Source organism: Vanessa cardui, chromosome 15 (genome assembly GCF_905220365.1).
Source record: "Vanessa cardui chromosome 15, ilVanCard2.1, whole genome shotgun sequence".
NCBI classification, from domain to species: domain Eukaryota; kingdom Metazoa; phylum Arthropoda; class Insecta; order Lepidoptera; family Nymphalidae; genus Vanessa; species Vanessa cardui.
The window spans coordinates 845,024-865,135 of record NC_061137.1 but is presented as its reverse complement, the minus strand read 5'-3'; the positions used below and the strand labels follow the sequence as shown (position 1 = coordinate 865,135).

Here is a 20,112-nt window from a genome sequence, read left to right as displayed (position 1 = left end):
TAATGAATTAGTATGTACTAATAAAACTCTTATTATTAATAATTAAAAATAATATTCGACTACTTATATAACAGACTCTTTTCGTTTACTGAGAATTCTTCACAGACTGAAAAAAAAATCTTGGAGCCAATAGTGTCAGACTTTCTGGTGTCCCGGAACTTTGAGCTCAGTAGTCATATATAAACTTATGACGCAGATATGATATTTCGCTTACAAACTAGAAGTAACTAAAAGTAATATAAAATGAGATAAATTATTTTTTTTTTCTTTCTGTGCGTTTTATTTACTGTGTTTTAAGAAAAAGTCGTTTACAGATATATTTACTTAAAATATTATCACAAACTACAGCAGAATCCCGATTATCCGAACATCGATTATCCGAATATCCGATTATCCGATTATCCGAATATCCGATTATCCGGACTCATTGGTCTTGGCTCTAATTAGTACAAAATAACAACTTACTTCCGACGACAAGTTTGTTCCAGCCACCGTCGGTGTACTCCCGCTCTTATTCGTTTGCGGGATATATGTAAAACCCACTATATATTAAAAAAATATTTAATTTTATATATTGTTTGATGTACTCCGAAATGGGCTACCCGGATTTTCGGTTACACGGAATGCGCCTGCTTTTATTTCCTGATCCGCATAATCGGAATTCTACTGTAGTCTCACTAAGATTAAACATGAAACTTTAATAAAACAGCATTTAATTTTACAGATACAGACAGAAATAACGACACAGCATCAGAAAATGCAAACTAAAAACATAAATCTTATCGAGGACCAAAGAAGTAAAGATCATTGTGATATACAAGTAAGTCAAACATTTTTGTTTTTATACAAATTTTATGAAAGTTCACTCGCGTCTTTAGAATCATTTTAATGTGCACAACGCCATCTATATTTTCAAGCGCGTAGTTACACGCAGAACAGTACAATCTCATACAGTTCCAAGAATCACTAACAGATGGCGCTGCTACGAATAATTAATTGATTTCTTACTAAACATTACATTGTATGTTATTAAATCGGTACATTGTATTAAAAGTAATAATTTATGCATTTCAGAAAATAGGCCGTCAAGATGGTCAACCTGTGGATGTGTCAGTGAACCAGGCGATCTCAAACCAAGTCACGGCTCCAACGTTCGTTTCTACGTATTACGGTCAGTATTAAAATTGTATAAAATTCAAATAGCGTCCTGATATTTCTCACGTGTCCTTCCTTGAAACGCTAGTATTGGAACTGCAGGGCTTGCACAGTTATAGATATCATCGGTTCAAATATGGCAAACAATTTTCACCTTTATATACTCACTGATTTGGTTTACAATTGCTTATAATTTTACAAAAAGAGGTTTTAATTAAAGAAAATATTACTACTTCAGTATATCTTAGAAACAATACTACTTAAATTGCCTACATTCAATAAACAAATATTTAAATCCCACTACCAAGGAATACTCGAAGCACAAAAACTTTAATTAATAATAATTCGTTTAGTATAATTAGTGCGAGCGAGAAAGAAATAGTAAATAAGACGTTTCCAACTATATAAACAATGTCAAGTTTCAAACAGTATTTTATTAACGAAATTTATTTTAAATTCAATCACCAACATGAATAAGATTCAATAGATGAAATAAGAGTAATAATTGTACCGTTTTCACGTATATTTAATATTAAAATAATAAAATCGGTATTGATAATCATTAAGTAATACTAGAAAGTGAATATTATTAGTAGATACGTATATGTACATTGTACGTAAATTATTGCATAAATAACACTGTGTCGGACACAGTAAAACACGGTATGTGTTGTGTCGACTGCGAAGTTAGACAGCCACAATGCGTGACTCGAATCTCGAAACAGATTCTAATCTATCCTTCAATAAACACCGACGAACGAAGGAACGTTTTTGATAAATATAAAAACTTTGTAAAATATTTACTTTGTTTACAGTGAAAGTGTTTTTATTTGTGTTTTGTTTATTATTATTCCATCAAACTGGATCATGTTAGAAATTACAATCGGGGACTCTTCCCAGACGATGTGTATTTCAAAGGTAAGAATTAAGTATTTAGGTTTACAAATAAAATGTAAGAAATATTTACCCAAGTTTAGTTTTGTGATCTATCAATTACCCGCCTGTTTTAGTTCAAATTATTTTTGATAGATGGCGCTAAGTGTTATAACAGTTAGTATGTTATATTCTTAATGCATTATTTATATAGTACTAGTAGTCGCGTGCGGCTTCGCTAGGGCGTTTTAGGGCGTTGGTTGTCACGTGTTAGGCAAAAAAATAGCCTGTCCTTTGGAGTTAAAGTTTCCTCCATACTAAGTTCCATCAAATTCAGTTCAGCGATCAGGTCGTGAGAGCGACAGTCAGCGTAACTTTCACATTGATAATATTAATATAATATATATATTTGAATACAGGTAGGCAAAATAAATAATAAAAACCACAAATAATATTATTTTTAACCGACTTCAAAAATGAGGAGGTTATCAATTCGACGTATTAATTAATTTATTTTTTATGTTTGTTACCTCATAAGTTTTTACTGTGTGATAGATATACTTTAGGGTTTTCTTGGCTGACACCGGCTCCAAATATAACAATAACTATAACTACGTTATATAATAGTAAATCGACTTTTAAGTAGTCTAATATTTTTCATTTAATTTTACTTAGGAGGACTCTAAAAAATATGTTCAATACGCAATTATTTTTATTACTTTTAAGTGAATTTTTTTTTTTGTTTTAAAATTGTGTTTTGTTTTAAGTCGGTTTTTCTTTTTGTTAAAATTTTTATTTATGTTTTAGGAATTAAATGTTTGCCAACTAAATACAAAACATTAAGAGCAGTCACGACAGGTCTCTTTAAACTGCTTTTGGATGGCACCCTTAGAAATCTAAAAGAATGTGCTACTGTTTGTAATAAACATCTCATATCAGAATAATATTGCCTTTTTTGAACTTACAACCTTTCTACATCTACATCTTAACCGGAGTCTCAGTCCCTATACATCATGAATTCGGTTTCCAATACAAAGTATACTATTTATGCTGATAAGTATACTTCTTGTATGATAATTAAATCTTCTAATTTTGCTCATGTAAGGGTGTTTAAAAATAAAAGGAGTGAGCAAATTGGGTTCGCGTGATCTATACAACGACCGATGCGTGCAATGATTTAACTTAAATAATTGCGATAATACCATCTAGGGCTGTCACTTATTTAGTTCAACTTCAAAATAAGAATTTAATTTATCGACATTTTTAGTAATTTTTTTTCGTATTATATTTAGGGTTGTGAAATTTCGATATATCTTATTTTAAAATAATTCGTTTCGAATTTCGAAATTCGAATTAATCGAATATTTATTTCGAATTGAAATGTTTAATTGAAAACACCTCTTTAATTTATGAAGGTACAATTAAATTAAGTAGGAACTATCACCCGCGGGCTATTTATAAAAAAAAATGTAACAACTTTTGGTCAATATATAATCTCTCTGACATTTTTTACCGGTTTTTCTTGAGTTTAAGTTATTTATTACTATACTAGTGCTTTATTTTTATAACTTAATCGATATAGATTTTATCTTTCTCACTTAAGTTTTTAGGTCTAACTAACTGTTATTTGTTGATATCCTACGTGAATCATATGTTGATTGTCATATATAATATAGTAAATGATAGCTTTTTCTCATTCAGCAAATCAAGATATATAAGTATAATGTACAACGGAGCTGAGATGGCCCAGTGGTTAGAACGCGTGCATCTTAACCGATGATTGCGGTTTCAAACTCAGGCAAGCACGGAAGCACCACTACATATACCCTTCTCCTCAAAGGGAGAGGAGGCCTTTAACCCAGCAGTGGGAATTTACAGGCTGTTGTTGACCAAGAAAACGCCGCAGAACAGCTTGCAGTACCTACCTACAGCCTGTTTCGATCAACGAAGCAAAGCGAATACAAATTCTCGATAGTCCGAAACGACACATTCTATTGTTCATACGTCACTAATGTACAAAACTTATTGTTCATTATCATCAGTCCTTTTTTTGTCCACTGCTGGACATAGGCCTCTCCAAGTGCACTTAATCTTAAATGTTTTTAATTATAGCTAATTATTAATGTAGTAGCCCACAGTGTCAGGTATTTGTAATCATTTTTGGTCATGTATCCTATTTTGTTGCTTCACTATAACGTTCCCCACAGCCTACAAACACTAACATTAGAATTACATGATATACAATGCGATTTACAAATAACTGTTATCTATAATGCCCTACTTATTATTGATTATTATGCTTTTATTTATCATTCATCATTATTCCCCATTACTACGTATATCCATTTAAATTTAAGTTTCAAAAACTTCACCAACATCCAATTTTTCATTTTTCGCGAATGCACACTACTACTTATTTATCTTTGCTCCTTACGTATTTGGAATTGGACATATTTCATATCTTGTTCATTTCACTAAATATTCATTGGTCACACCAACTTTACTACACACAGCCCTGGACTATAACAAATATATAACAAGTTATGGTACCCCTTGCGCTTGTGATTTCTTTTTTCAATTCACACAAGAACACAACTGTAGCCATGAATAATTATAATCTTAAAAAACAAATAATAAGGCTTAAGAATATATACTAATATTATAAATGCAAACGTGACTGCTTGTCCGTTTGTTATTCTTTAACAGACCAACCACTAAATTAAATTTGATGAAACTCGCTATGAAGCAAGCTTGAATCTCAATTGAATGTCTTCCTTGGGTACTGTCTTATACTTACTGTCTTTTTTTTAATTTCATTTATTTATTATAAAAAATGCCCACTAATACGAACGAAGTCAAGAGTGCTAGTACAAGAAAATATTATAAATAATAATACGAGTTTAGTACTAGTTTATTTCTTACATGCTTAATACATATCATTATGTAATTGCGCTTGCGAAAAAGAGTAACAACTGAATTTGTTCTCAAAATTGTTATCCGAACAGCTATGTATGTTACTATGACTATTTAAAAGTGATATGAGGTCCTTAATATTCTACCACGAATCATATTTAAGCTACATTTCAATTTAATTTAGAACTATTCGTTTGACTAAACCAATGGCTGATGCGTGAATATAGCTGTGGCAGAATTTCATCCAACAGTCTTTATAATCTTCATCCACTTCATAAAAATACATACAAACTAACGACCCGACTCAGCTTCGCACGAGCGCAATGCTGATACTAAATATAAAAGGGTCTAAATTATCAATATTTCTATACTATGTTGTCCACGTATTGTATATAAAAACATTCCTCTGGAATCACTCTATATAATGATATACTGTCATCATGTGTAATTTTAAAGATAAGAACATACAAAGGGACAGTAAGCGACTTTGTTTCATACTATGTAATGATGATAAAGTATTTGGTATGGAATGGACTTGTCTATGGCCCAGTGGTTAGAACGCGTGCATCTTAACCGATGACTCCGTGTTCAAACCCAGGCAAGCATCGCTGTTTCATGTGCTTAATTTGTCTTTATAATTCATCTCGTGCTCAGCGGTGAAGGAAAACATCGTGAGGAAACGTGCATGTGACAAATTTCATAGAAATTCTGCCACATGTGTATTCTACCAACCCACATTGGAACAGCGTGGTGGAATATGTTCCAAACCTTCTCCTCAAAGGAAAAGAGGAAAGCAAAGGAAAGCAAAAGAGGCCCATCACTGGGAATTTACAGGCTGTTGTTGTTGGACGTGTCTGTTAATCTTTCAAATTAAATTTCAAATTCACCGAAATTAATATAAATTTAAAATAAGTCTTGTTCTAATCTGCATTTAATTTTCAAATTTTATTAATTATCCGTTCGTTTGTACGGAGTTTAAGCCGGGTACGTTTTTATGCGTGGGTGAATATAATTGAGTCGTTGTTTCTGAGAATTTAGACCTCTCTGTGAGGTCTTACCATATCAGGCGGTTTACGAAACATTGCATTACAAATTACGTCAACAGACAGACCGAATATTCATGTTAATTTAATATGAAAAAAATGTTTCTTATATAAGCGCGGAGAAGTTGCTAAACTCCAGCGCAAATTTAGGATGAAACGGTTTTGTCAAAATGATAAAAATATAATTCAGCAACAAGTATTAGTTAAAAAATAATAATAAATAAATATGAGACAACATCACATACATTACTCTGATCCCAATATAAGTAGCTGACACTTGTGTTATGGAAAATCAGAAGTAACGACGGTACCACAAACACCCCGACCCAAGACAATATAGAAAACTAATGATAATCTACATGAACTCGGCCGGGATTCGACCCCGGGACCTCGGAGTGGTGTAACCATGAAAACCGATGTACATACCACTCGACAACGGAGTTATTACTCCCTTTTAAATATCTATCTCTATCTACTATTATTATTACTAACAACAACAATGTACACGGAAAACGGATACATCTTTTGGGATGAAAACCAAGATAAAAAGAAAACTTCTTGATTTATCCCGACTAGATTTCCAAAAATTCACGTTTTTCTCTACTATAATAAGTAGGTATTAAACATAAATCTTCCTCTGAAATAATACTGTTTATTGACGAAAAGCGCATTCAAATCCGTAGCGTACCTTAAAGCGCCCATTTTTGAAATGCGGTCACCCAGTAATGCTGCCACTAAATAAGATTAAAAATCCCTTGTTCATACATTGGCTCACTTACCTAATGGGTACTCAACTAGAACACAACGCATCTTTATAAAACTCAGATAGATGTATCTAAAGAGTGTGGCACTTGGTATATTTTTGAGATAATTACTTATAATATATATGTAACCAAATAAGTTATTCCTAAATTTAATGAGTTTATTACATTATTTTACGTAAATAATTTAAGATAGTGTCCATATTAGGACAGCGTATCAAATCAGTCGATATTTATTAGATGGATCACCTTGACTGTCAATTGTGGGTTATGTATGAACTATGACGTTATCACAGAACTAAAACGGTTTCGTATGTTTAAGGTCGAATTAAAGTGTAAAGTTTCCATGTGTAATGTTTGAAACGAAATCTACTTTCCGAACCTGTGGTAGCATCCTTAATAATTGTTAAATGACGATTGAAAAATACTTGTAAAAGCCGTATCGAATAAAGTATATTTTAATTGTTTTGATTCTTAGTTTCTATAACAAAGCTAAAAGGTTAACGCTCTAGCTAGGACAAATAAAAAAACAGTCTCAATAGCTTACAGGAATGCGAACAACCTGTGAAAGTCGCAAGACCCCTTGGGCTATGTTGCAAATACAAACTTAAGTCTATTTTAAAGGGAAAATAGAAATAATACAATTCCATGTAATTACGGGTTTAATGCTTTGCCTGTACAGTAATTATATACAAAAGAAAGATTATAGTTTACTGACATACTCTGTAATGAAATGGAACTAAAAGTAACCTACTGAGTTTCTTGACGGATCTTCTCGATGAAATCTACTTTCCGAACTGGTGGTAGCTTTAGGTTTCATTCAATTTCCTTTTATGAGCCTACATTAATACCTGAAGAATATTTTGATCTTAATTTTGATTATGATTTATAAATATAATCCCTCTGAGGTTACAGATGTCCATGGGCGTTGGTAGTCGAATTTATCAGGTGAGCCTCCCGCTCGTTTGCAATCTATGTCATAAAAAAAACCTATCACATAAAAAAGAAATAACAGAATTTTGGTCGGTGCGTGATCAGCTGTAAAAATGATTAAATTATTCGGCTAATAAAGTCTCATATAAGCCTTCTCGCTACATAAGTGCTCTCATGAGTTTCCCACACATGAAGAAAGCTACATGGGACTCGCCGGTACCCATATCACTGCGCGCACCTTACCACATCCGAATATCTCCCCAAACCCAGAGGTACCCAATGCGTCTCTTCCGGGGCGTCACGGGATCGCTTGCGCATGCGACCGTGACACCCCGGGCAACCTTGGTCCTTAGTTGTATCTACAGGTATGTAAGAAAACCTTCGTCAGTTTTCAAATTAATTCCTTTATCAAGTCTTAAAGTCATAGTACCTTTGGAAACTAAACATCGAATCATTGCGACGCAATACGTCATTCTCGATCGGTAAAGCAGATTATCGCTCATCAGTTATCAGCATCAGATAGACGCTTCATTGTGAAGTTTACTTGAATAAAATTTATTTGATTTGATAAACAAATATACAGAGCTACTTTTATTTATAAGATAAGTGTATATGTATGTTTATCTAAGTTCACTGTGTTTATTTACGTATTATTTAATTGTCATAGGATAAATACATGTATTACCAAGATTTCTATAAAGTTCAAAGAAATCATTTCCGTGATAGCGTCAAAAGATAAAAAAGACCGGCATAAGGAAGTATTTCGATCCCTAATCGTTCCACTTGTAATCACATGAAGCTGTCCGCCCCCGCGTGGCACCGTTTTGATTTCGGACAAAGCTTATTTGGACCAATCTGTAATACGTTTATTGAGCTGTATAAAACAAATCGCATATTAATTAATATCGAAAATAAAAGTGACAGATCTATTAAGTCATTAAGATATGTATTTTTTTTTGTTTCTCAATCAAAGGTATTTCAATTTTCAGTTTGTAAACACATGGTTTATTGATAATCAAAATAAACTTTATTCAATTAGGCTTTTACAAGCACTTTTGAATCGTCAATTTAGTGAAGCTACCACCGATTCTGAAAGTAGATTCTACCGAGAAGAAACGACAAGAAACTCATAAATATAAGAAAATAAAAGTTAATTTACAGACTGTAGCATTAAAGGAAAATTAACGCCCTGGTCAGAGCTTGATCCACGCAAATCTAATGTTTTTAAATCGACACATAATATGTGGAAGAATGATACTTCAAAAACAGGCAGATTGCATAAAGAAAAAGAAAGTAACTGGGTATAAGTGTCCCATTGCTATGATGAGTCTTCAACTCACTCTAAGTAATCTAATCCTACTAGGATAAGACCTTATTAAACACTCTGTTCAAGTGTGGGTTGATGAAATTTTAGAACATATAAAAATGATTATATGTATAATAGTATTTGATCACTTCAGAACCCCCTAAGGTCACGATCGACCTTTAATGTCAGACTATCACAATTTTGTTGCAACACTTTATTTAAAATACAATCAGCGTTCAATTAAAAACTCACTAAAACGCTAGTTAATAACGACGATCAAACTCAGATTAACAGAAACAGGCAGTAACAGTAACAGCCTTTAAATTTCTCACTGGCATTATTTTATACTATATTAAACTCAGATTAACCATTGGTCAAATAAATATATAACTTATACTTTCATTACCAATCAATAACACTCAATAATTAATACTTCTACTAATACGTACCTGGGTTTCTACGAATAAAAATACGTACGGAACCTCTTCTAATAACATAACTCATTCATACTGTAACCATAAAATAGACATCAAGTGTTACAGCATCTGCGCTATTGATATGATTACTAACGATCATTTCCAGCTGACTTGAGCCACGTTTAATATAATTATGTACTTAATAAATAGCCTTTAATTCACTATCAATATAATGTAACATATAATCACTATTCAATATGTATTTATAGCCTGTTAAGGTCAACGAGTGACCTATTTTATGGTTTGTAACCTCTTCCAATATAAATATGCATTAATAGAGCCTAGGTAGTGGTTTGAACTAATACTTTAATATTTACAGTATTGTTGTGTTCCGGTTTGAAAGGTGAGTGAGCCAGTGTAACTACAGGCACAAAGGACATGTTAATTAAAAAGGTTAGTGGCACATTCAGTAAGGGCGATGGTGACCACTGACCATCTCTTGGCCCATTTGCTCTTCCGCTAACCTATATCATATAAAAAACAAATAACAATATTGCAAGTTCGGCAATATGCAGAGCTCAACTGTATCTTCATGTGCTTAGGTCTGGTAGGTAAAATCGTTACCAAATTTGTGTGTGTAAATATGTGCCATAGGTTTGTGCCACTGGAGTAGCCTGATAGAATATGCTTTCTTTGCAAAATAAGAGGACGCATTAGCCCAGCTGTGGGAATATTAGAGACCGTTACTTTAATTTTTGTTACATACATTACTGTCAAGATGAAAACCATAAAATGTAATCGATCTGTTATGAACGATGATATCGAATAATTCTTTAAAATATATAATATTTACATATGTCATTAAAATACTAACATCTAAGGAATAATTAAAAACATGCGCTCCCAACCATCGTATTAAATTTAGTTATGGAACACATAACTAATGATGTATGGATACTGATAATTCATTTCCAATTTTGATTGATTATAAAACAAAAGTCGAATGAACATTATATTTAAGCAAAGAAAGCGAATACAAAATCAAAAACAATACAAATTCCACACAATGCAATGTATTCATAATTTAATGCGTCAACTGTTTATTAATGTGACTGCGCTTACCAAAATTAATAAAAATGTAACCTATGTCTAAAAATAGTTTCGCAAAATTGAAACAACACATATTATGTATATGTATGTACATATTTCCCTTTGTCCTGTTACGTGCTGTTACCTCACACCTGCCTTTAGATCGCAAATAGCGTGGCGGTTACTTTTGCACCTGTGTTTAAAGGGTTCGTTTGAGGCCAGGAACTATGCGTTTATATAGGCAGGCAGACTAGCAAATGGGCCGTCTGTTACCACTACACATTTTGGCACAATATAAAATAACTAACCTCGAGAAGTAAAATGTTATGTCCATTGTATCGATAGTAAATACATTTTTACTTTCAATGAATATATTACTTTATATGTAGTGGTACCTCCCACACACCCATATAAACCTTCAAATTTAATGCTATAGTTATAACTTTGTGATTTTTGTGATTGTTATCGTTAAACCTATAAAAACATGACGTCAACAAATTTCGTCATTGTATATAAATATTTGACATAATTGGATAGTGTTTTTATATGGAAAGGAGTAACATTCAAACATTTCTTGGTGGTAGGGCTATGTGCAAGCCCGCCTAGGTAGGTACGGGTAGTACTCATCAGATATTCTCCCGCTAAACAACAGTACGCGGTATTGTTGCGATCCGGTTTGAAGGGTGAGTGAGCCAGTGTAACTGCAGGCACAAGGGACAAGGCATTTTAGTTCCCAAGGTTTGTGGCGCATTGACGCTGTAAGAAATAGTTAATATTTCTTACAGCGTCATTGTCTATGGGAGATGGTGACCACTTACCACCAGGTGGCCCATATGCTAATAACTCTCTTGTCTTGTCTTCTCGACGATTTGATATATATATATATATATATATATATATATATATATATATATCGAATCGTCGAGAAGACAAGACAAGAGAGTTATGATTATGACGTAATGTACACTTTGAATGTGTCGTCGTGAAAAATTATGAATTTAATTTTAGTTGTCATTGTAGTCTTTCTTAGGTATCTTTTCAAAAAGTAGTTGTTACCAATACACCTTGGGATTATTAAATGACGTTCCTGGGTATAATGATCGCGAAATTAATGACCACACAACAAAATACACATGACGATTCTTCAAGAACGAACATAAAGTTTTAACACGAATTCCAAGTTCAAACAGCATTATTTTAATTTACCTTTATTAACGTTTGAAAACAATATTTTAGTCATAGATAAAAACATTGTATATACATATATGTACATATTTCATGCTATGCATATGAGTTACCTTCGGGCAGAATCGAAATCTAAATAAAAATCAAAATAAACTTTAATCAAGTAGGCTTTTACAAGCACTTTTGAATCGTCATTTTACAATTAAGTGTTCCGGTTCGGAAAGTAGATTCTACCGAGAAGAACCGGCAAGAAAATCAGTAGTTACTAAAGTCATGTAAGTTAGTACAACTATTTAAATTAATATAGACTGAGACCTTTGTTTTTGGTTTATAATTTATAATGATATTTAATGTATATGTATATGTTGAATTTTCTTAGTAGCCGAGAGCCTCAAATTGGTAGTTTACACTCCTGTGTCTTGTAAAGATGGCAAAACCGTATATCGGTGTGTGTATATGTGTGTGTGTGTCCATTCTAAATTAAAAAGATAAAAATAGAATAAATTAAAAAAATCTCCATTTATTAAAAAAATGATAATAATCACTGAAGAAAATATTTATAAAATACTGTATGGAATGCTAACAGAATGTTTTCGTTGAATCGCAATTCCGATCCTCAAGGCGAAAAATGAACAAGCGTTTCCACTAAATAACAAAACTGGGCGTTATATCCCTCTAAATTTATACGTTGATTTGTTTCGAATCCAAATGCAAAGACATGAAAATATAAATTTGTTAAGGTATTACAATATTATGGGATGTAGCAATGTTATACTAAAAATAATAAACTAGTAGTCGAAGCCGGCTTCGTTAATTTTAGGGTGTCGGTTGTCATGTGTTAGACAAAAAATTACCCTATGTCCTTTCTAGGAGTTAAAGTTTGCTTCATACCAAATTTTATCAAATTCGGTTCAGCGGTTTACTCGTGAAAGTACGACAGACAGATAGAGTTACTTTCACATATATAATATTAATATAGATTTAATAAATGTATGAAAAGTTAACATGAAATTATTATTTACGTTGTAATTGAATTTAACCAGGCCATTTAAGAAATCGTATAGTTTGAAGGTTCTTTAGAAAATGGCTTATTTAATCTGACCTTACGTAATGCGAGTTTCATCCTCATTTTAATTAGATTCATTAAAGGATACCTTTATATATCTATCTCAAAGCATTGGTCTCACATACATAAAATTGTTAATTTTAGAAAGACTAGTTACTACTCTATTTCGGCCGTCTTTAGGAGGGGCGGTTTGATTTTGATATTTGATTTGGTTGCCATAAATAATACTTGACTTTATATTCCTTCTCCAAGGACAAATAAAAATACACTTCATTGGAAAAACAATAAATATAAAAATATATTAATACACGGTAACAGAAACATACCTATATGTATTGTTTAATTAAGGTCTAACATGAAGCAAGTGATTGTGCACGTCTGGTTTCATGGATTCCAATTCCACAAACGAATGAACGACGACAAGCTACATGGGGGCAATTCTGCTAATGGATTCTATACCTAACGTTCGTTATCGTTCTGTTAGTGGATTAAAATAAAATCACAGCTAAACGGCAACGGCTGTGTTTCGATTCTAATGCAAAGTGAAAATTAATGTATTGTAGTGTTAGTCCTGTAGGGCTATTCTGTGTAACAAGAAAATCGAATCTCACCGCAGAATACGAGGGTGAAATGTCAGATTGTGATATGTGACATTGACGATATTATTTATAAAATGTATAGAATACACGTATTGTCAACTTTTCACGAGTGAAATGAGAAGTGAATTCTTACAGAAACGCACTGCTGATCCTTGTGTTTACAATGCAGAATTCGGAGTTGGTTTATTTATTTAGTAAGCGTTAAAAATCCTGACAAAAAACAATCCTACGGTCAAGTTAGGGTCAAGAAATAAAGCACCGGAGTAACTTGTAAAAGATCTTGATCGAATTTAATACTTAGGAATATGTTAATAGGATTGAAAATGGCATGCTTTGAATCGCAAGTGTTAGGGTTACTTCACACAATCAACAGTTACGCCACGTTACGCTCCGCGACGCGTAGCGCGCTTCTTTATCACAGTGTATACACTTTTTGAAATTTAAGGATTAATTTGGCTTTCCCAAGAAAAAATATAGCACTAGGTATTTGGGTACTGTTTAAAACTTCACCTGTCTGATCTATATAACGATTACTATAATTAAAATTAACGTATCAATTCTGGATTTGAAGGCCATAGAACCAAAGAAGAGAAGCTACATACGTCTTATTAGGATTTGTCTATGGGAAAAAGCTGATCACTTTTAATTCGGGCCTTCCTGTTCGTCTGCCGTGGTCAAAATTATTCCCCCAATAATATGCAGGAGCATAAGGGGTCTCACTGACGTCATGTATTCTAGAATATCCACTGCCAAACTAATGTTAACACATCTTGAAATTCATCCCGGGTCAATAAATCTTTCTTGGAGTAAGGTGTCCGTTTCTATAATAAAATTCCACAGAAATTTTTAACTTTACCGTTTCGTAAATTCAAATCGTTTATAAAAAATACATTGGTAAAAAAGGCATATTATTCGATACAAGATTTTGTCGATGATAAAAAAAGCTTGGAAAGTCTGGAAGTCGACAGGTATTAAACCCGTTGACTTCCAGACAGGATACATTACTCAATTATATTTAACTAATACGATTGTATTTTTTAAATGTTGAAAAAGAGTAACTACTGAGTTTCTTGTCGGTTCTTCTCGGTAGAATCTACTTTCCGAACCGGTGGTAGCTTCACTTAATTGTTAAATGACGATTCAAAAGTGCTTGTAAAAGCCCACTTGAATAAAGTATATTTTGATTTTGGTAATTTCTATATCCTACTGTTACGTACCTTAATTTCGTAGGACGTAAAGAAGTTAACTTTATTATTTAAATCCTATTTTTTATATGGTTTTTGGTGCCTCTAGTCGGAACTTTTAAACATCTATCGTTATATCGTGATTTAGAAGCGAATGTGAGTTTTTGTAATCGCAGCTGAGATTGCATTCGCGCTCCTTTTTATGTTACGCGTTACAGAATTTTATGTAATAGTACGTTTATAAATTACTCTGATTGTTACACGTTGATATGAAATGTTATTTTAATGAAAATTGCTAATATTTCATCTGCATTTATATATAAACGCGAAATACTTGATTACTCATAAAATCTCAGAACATACAAACGAATGTAGACACACGTTCAGATTTTACGAACTCTACCCCAAATGGAGATCAACGGGGTTTGGAAGTTAGCATTTTTTATTTGCTTTTAATGTGTATATGGACATGTTTTTTCATCTACCCGCTAGATTTCAGCCGACTAGTTGAAGTAACAAAAATATATCACAATATAAGGTTACTACATATTTTATAAGCTTGTATTACGTATTTGAAAACATTTGCATTTTTTAATAATTCACTTTTGACTGACAGATTCCAAGGTCGAATTTAAATAAAACGTTATAATGTATATGTAAAGTTTTGGTATTGGTACAATCGCCATTTATGCCACGGTCAGCAATGTGTAGCTTTGTTCCGGTTTGAAGGGTTAGTGGGCCAGTGTAATAAAATACATAAGTGGTATAACATGTGGTTTTTACTTCCCAAAATGCTAGTGACTAAGAGTAAATGTTGTTATTTATAAATTTCTTGTTACAAATATAAAACGAATTGAATAAATAAAATAAAAATATTTTTATTCCGTCACATATACCTACTAAGTTTTAAAAGCTTGGATTTTTTTGTTAGGTGTACCACATTTACACATAAGGATCCTTCTTAGAAACCCTATCTCAATCCATAAACCAAGAAGTTCTATTTACATTAAAGTTTAACCTTTTTCCGAAACGATAACAGATTAACAAGAATATAATCAACATGATAACAAAGGAGATTAAAAAGTTAACTAAATTGAATAAAATTTACATACGTTTTAGGTAAGTAAAATAGATAGCACTGACTAGCATTTAATTAATTACTATCATTAAATATATCTTAGTGGCTGTAGACAAACTATACACATATGTATATATCACGATGATACGGTGCGACTACGGATGATGATTTTGCTAAAATACTGACAATAATATAAAATTTATGCTTGTCACAGGAATAGTCTCAAAGCTTTATAAGAAAATTAATGTTTACGCATGCGGCGTGTGTCTTACTTTCTTCTTCTTCTACTTTCAACTCCTCCAAATATGCCGTTTTATTTGTTTCTTCTTGTGCTCATTGCCAAGTAACTATAATTATAATATAAAGAAAACTATTGATACAATTACTAAATGTTGATTTACAACTACAAAATAATTTGAATAGGACTTGGCTTCTATGAGATCTCAAAACTTTTTACGATGGAAAGACTGCATCGAGAGACTTGGCATTTTTTTACATTTAATGTTTTTTGTGGGATATAATACTAATGTCAACAAGTGACTTCGTGCCTTAGGAATAAGTTGACTGTTGTTATAGGCTTTTGTCTAAGCTTAATTATTCGGTTTAGTGATTCGATCGTTTAAGAGCTACCCACAGACAGACAGACAGCCATTCGCAATCATTCTCCGAAACACACTAAACATTCTGCCGTTTATGTACATAGTATTATGTTTATTTTTTCAGTTTGGCATCACAAAAAAATCGTCTTCCGATTTACTGGTAAGGGTTTAATACAAAAAAGCAACTAAAACTGCTGTCACTTGCCATCATAATAAATTCGAACGCCACGATTTGCCGAAATGGCTCAGGGGTTAGTACACATGAATCTTACCCAACGATTGCGGAGACAAAATCAGATTTTTCATTTATTTATTTAAATACTTTATTGTACACCACAAATTAAACAGATTAGCCTTATAGTAAGAACACACATTAAAAAATAGATGGTACAACCGGCGGTCTTATCGCTTTAAAGCGATTTCTTCCATACAACCGAGGTGACATGGAGTAGTAGCCAACAGAGAAATGGTAGGTGGTGTAAAATAGACTACATGCATAGATACAAATAATATAATACATAAATAAAGTTTCATTATCTCAATTCAGTTTATAATTTATTTCTTGTTTAGTTTTGAAAGGAAACATGTTAAGGCTTAAGACAATTATTCCGTATGTCGGCTATGAATCGGCCACATTTACATCCAATAACCCCCATCAGAGTAGCCTGGTGAGTGGTGGATAATACCAAGCCTTCTCCTCGAATGGAAGGGAGCCTTAGCTTTAGCCACTATTGGGACCATTACTTAATGTTATTATGTTATACATACTTAGAATGTAAATTTAAATATACTACATCAGATCAAATCGATTCAAATGTGTTTTATTTAGTAAACTTTACTAAATCTGAATCTGAATCGGAAAGCAAGCTCCAGTGAGCAGAAACGACAAGAAACTCGCATAGTATCTTTTTTAAATACTACACAACGATGTTAGTGTTCAGAAATACATCATTCTAGCCATTGGTAACATGGAATATGCGTTCTTATGAAACTTTTATAAATTTATTCAATCGTATCAACACCGTCGACGGTCGGTGATTCTTCCCTTGGTCAGCGAAGCTCGTCCATCTACCACCGACCACTTACGATGGCCAGCCGCGTGTAACAGACGGTATAGCACAAATCACAGACAACGTTATTGTATAGATAAGACATTCATTTTAAAATTAATATATTTTCTTATATTTTTATTTAAAAACTACTATATGACATATACGACGGATTTTAATGTAATCATAAACTATATTTAAAAAAAATCATAATCCAAATCGGTCCATTACTTACACCCACGTGAAGCGTATAGTTGCTAAAAACCCTATTTTTATTTATCAAATTTGGTTTAAAATATTATAGCGTTGTACAAAGTTAATAAAATAAAAAAAAAAATTTTAACAACAACAAAAGAACAATTCTTCTTGTCTTGCCTTGTATTAAATAAAATAAAAAAATGTTAATAAGTGTTTGTGGTTTAAGCATAATTAAAATATTTTAATTAAAAAAATAACGAAGTACAACTTAACAATTCAACTATGTTATCAATGTTGTGCATAAATGTTCCAAGCCACAGAAACACAAATAAAAGTGATAAAGATTCATTATAAGTGACATAACTATAAAATAAATCTTAAAATACGTTTAATTTGTGATTTAAAATCTCCTCATTCGGTTCATTGCCCTTTCAATATAATTAGTAATATATAAAGCAGTTGTTCAATAAATAATGGATGTCAAGTAATTATCAAAGATTTTTCAGCAGCAATTACCTTTACTCAATCAAAATATATGTTGTATTAATGGTGTGTATGATAAATGTTTAAAAGAGTCATTATCCCGTTATGTAGCGCACGTACGAAAACTCGAAAAAAGAAGTCAATTTCGTTTACATCATAATTAACGTTTCCAGTAACTCGATCAATCAAAATGTGTTCGACAAAAAGTCACCAAACTGGAGCTTAAACAAACAATTGTTTATTCAACAGCCACCTCTGTTTTTTTCCCAGCTCTGCGTCACACGAGACGGTACGAAAACGAATCTCAATAGTAAGGCATTCAGTATAATTTGTGCGCTTGCGCCTCCATGTGCTCTACCGTTTCACCGAAATAGAAATGTTTCGAAAATCGAAAATGCAAAATAAATTCAAAAATAGAACTCTTTTGTGCAACGTAATCTGAACTGATTGGACTGTGAGAGACAATGAAAAGTTATTCCGAATTCAAATTATTTTTTTAAAAAGCGTAGTGTTAAATTTTAATAACGTGAAATTATAAGAATGTGTTCCAAATTTAAATTACGTTAAAACCGTATTTATCGAGTATAGTGAATATACCGTTATCGAGGATAACAAATTCTAGTGATGTGTGTTAAATGTGTTATCGATAAAAAATCGTTTTAGTTCCAGATGTGACTGGGCTTTCTTAGAACATACGGTTTTGTTTGCAATCGTGAAACGATTTACTGTTTGTGGACTAAAATATTGTTTACATTGTGTAAATCACAGCTCCGTTTTAATGAGGCTTTTAAAAGTTACATTCAAATAAGTATGTAACTGACATTTTATCTAATTAATACATCGTTTCTTTCACAAATCGCTTATAACTCGATTAAAAAACGAAAAGCATGTTATATAACCATACATAGATGCGTATCGAACCATACTATAACTGTAATCGTTAATACAAAAATAGTACTTACTTATTATATAACATGCAATACTAAAATCATCAGAGATCTTAATCTGATGTTAATAACTTAGTCCATTAAAAAATGACTTTTTCATTTGGTAGTATTATAATTGTTTTTGATATAAAATGTGAAACTGAAATCAAGATGACGCAATACATAAAAAATAAATATAAGAAGATTAATTTTAATATCCACATCATTATCTCATATCTTTGTAATTATATCAGCTCTTATAAAAATAAAGTAACATCTCAATAAAGTCGTATTACTGAAGAAATTATCAGGCGTTCGTTCAAAGCCTTGCGATGTTATAACATAGAATACCGTATACTTATGTCTGAATTTCATCCAACGCAAGTTTTCTGGTTTCATGGCAACAATAGCCTGTAAATTTCCCAATGGTGAGCTAAAGCCTCCTCTCCCTTTGCAAAGGTTTGGAACATATTCCCACTCTATTTCAGTGCGGGTTGGTGGAATACGCATGTGGCAGAATTTCTGTGCAACATGCAGGTTTCCTCGCGATATTTTAATTCACCAGATATGAGAAGAATTATAAACACAAATTAAGCACATGAATATTCAGTGGTGTCTGGGTTTGAACCCGCACTCCCGCACGAAATAATTATTATTAACACAAATTTAACACGTGAAACTTGTGCAACGGATTTGTATCGTGTCCCCCAGACCAGCTCTTAATACTTTTGTGAGAAATGAAAGAAAACTTACCACATACAATAATAGTTTCTTATAATTTTGAAAACTTGCGTTTTCCCCGTTTGTTATATAAATATACAATTATGTTTGTTTTATTACGTGTGAACCGACAAGTAATAGTGTTGCATGTTATCATTAACACATTCATTGTGTCTGTGTTGCTGTTTTAAATTAACACAGATGTTGCAATATTTTTTTTAAATATTTCTCAATTATAACGCGAGCGTTGACAAAACAATTACGAATTTTAATATCGATTTTATGTAATCATATCTTAGAAACTAGTACAATTCCGGACAGATACATGTATACAAATAATATTAAAAGAATAACGATTCTACTCGTTTCCAAAATATATATATATAACAAAACATGAAATATAAAAAATGTATATAAGGTCCGAAATTGTACAAACGATACACATATCATTTTGATACAAAATTCATATTTTTTTCACAGAATAATAGGCTTTATAGGACTATTATTGATTAGGGATATTAGACTTGAGGCGCTGC

The 20,112-nt window shown here is 32.2% G+C and overlaps 1 protein-coding gene across 1 annotated transcript in view; it reads left to right on the top strand.

Moving 5' to 3' along the window:
• Positions 1-18,259: 18,259 nt before the first annotated feature.
• Positions 18,260-20,112, top strand: part of LOC124535703 — a 51,735-nt gene continuing 49,882 nt past the window's right edge. Inside the window, exon 1 of the mRNA XM_047112013.1 lies at positions 18,260-18,738. The gene's annotated coding sequence lies outside the window, so the exon portion shown is untranslated. The remainder of the gene's footprint in view (positions 18,739-20,112) is intronic.